The sequence below is a fragment of the Arachis duranensis genome, chromosome 1 (assembly GCF_000817695.3).
Source record: "Arachis duranensis cultivar V14167 chromosome 1, aradu.V14167.gnm2.J7QH, whole genome shotgun sequence".
NCBI classification, from domain to species: Eukaryota; Viridiplantae; Streptophyta; class Magnoliopsida; order Fabales; family Fabaceae; genus Arachis; species Arachis duranensis.
Genome location: NC_029772.3, coordinates 78457496 through 78459345, shown reverse-complemented (window position 1 = coordinate 78459345; position 1850 = coordinate 78457496). Strand labels below are relative to the sequence as shown.

General features: G+C 40.3%; 1 non-coding gene across 1 annotated transcript; it reads right to left on the bottom strand.

The window, feature by feature from the left end:
- Positions 1–300: 300 nt before the first annotated feature.
- LOC127742988 (small nucleolar RNA R71) lies at positions 301–407 on the bottom strand. Its single transcript, XR_008004323.1, has one exon. It is a non-coding gene; the product is annotated as a small nucleolar RNA R71 (small nucleolar RNA).
- Positions 408–1850: the final 1443 nt, after the last annotated feature.

Sequence of the window (1850 nt, the reverse complement as noted above, 5' to 3'; positions counted from 1 at the left end):
TTGTATCCGGCCTTGGACCCAAATTTTGAGCTTAAGTCTGGCACAATCAACTTGCTTCCCAAGTGCAATGGGCTACCTGGGAAAGATCCGTTGAAGCACCTTAAGGATTTCCAAGTTGCATGTGCAACCACAAGGAGACATAAGGCGGATGAATCCGCAGTGTTGGTCTTTGCCTTCCCTTTCTCTTTGGAGGGAAAAGCAAAGGAATGGTTTTATACTCAGCAGAGTGAAACTCGATCCAACTGGGACTTGTTGCGTAAGGAGTTCTTGGAAAAGTTTTACCCTCCTCAGAAAACAGACAAGTTAAGAAGAGAGATCTCTTGTATTATGCAACAAGATGGGGAGACCTTGTATAAATACTGGGAAATATTCAAGAAGTGATTAGAAGCTTTCCCTCACCACCGGATTGATGAGTTTGTTCTGATAAGTTATTTTTGTCAAGGGATGCAACATTAAGATAAGCTTCTCCTAGATGCCGCGAGTGGGGGATCATTGACCAAAAACAAGACCACAACAGAGGCATGGGAAGTTATATCAGACCTACCTGACTTAACTCAACACTCCCGGGCAAGGACTCCACATCCAAAAGCATTGAGTGAAGTTTCTCCTTCCGGAGATGCTATTCTGACTAAGACCCTCGGTAAAATGACGATCTTGTTGCGTCAAATCACCCAAAGTCAATAAATACCTCAAGCTTTGATAAATGCTCCACCTCAACCTCCTAGGATTGAAGGACCACCAAGGATATGTGGTGTTTGTGCTTGTACTAATTGATGAGCAGATAATTTATACGCTTTTTGGCATTGTTTTCATAATTTTTAGTATGTTTTAGTTACTTTTTAGAATATTTTTATTAGTTTTTATGCAAAAATCACATTTCTGGACTTTACTATGAGTTTATGTGATTTTCTGTGATTTCAGGTATTTTTGGCTGAAATTGAGGGACCTGAGCAAAAATCTGATATAGAGGCTGAGAAAGGACTGAAGATGATGTTGGATTCTGACCTCCCAGCACTCGAAGTGGATTTTTTGGAGCTACAGATACCTAATTGGCGGGCTCTCAATTGCGTTGGAAAGTAGACATCTTGGACTTTCCAGCAATGTATAATAGTCCATACTTTGACCGAGATTTGATGGCCCAAACTGGTGTCCAAACGCCCACCAGAGACCCAATTCTAGCGTAAAACGCCAAAACTGGCACAAAAGCTGGAGTTACTATATATTAGGACTAAGTTTCATTGATATTTTGAGATTTACTATATATTCTCTTCTTTTTATCCTATTTTGTTTTCAGTTGCTTGGGGACAAGCAACAATTTATGTTTTTAGTATATTTTAGTTACTTTTTAGTATATTTTTATTAGTTTTTATGCAAAAATCACATTTCTGGACTTTACTATGAGTTTGTGTGTTTTATGGTGATTTTAGGTATTTTCTGGCTGAAATTGAGGGACCTGAGCAAAAATCTGATTCAGAGGCTGGGAAAGGACTAAAGATGTTGTTGGATTCTGACCTCTCTGCACTCGAAGTGGATTTTCTGGAGCTACAGAAGCCCATTTGGTGCGCTCTCCATTTCGTTGGAAAGTAGACATCTTGGGCTTTCTAGCAATGTATAATAGTTTATACTTTGCCTGAGATTTGATGGCCCAAACTAGCGTCTAAACGCCCACCACAGACCCTTTTCTGGCGTAAAACGCCAAAACTGGCACTAAAGCTGGAGTTAAACGCCCAAACTGGCACCAAAACTGGCATTGTAAAAGCTTCAATGCTCAGACCAAACACACACCAAGTGGGCCCCGGAAGTGGATTTTTGCACCATCCACACTTAGTTACTCACTTTATGTAAACCTA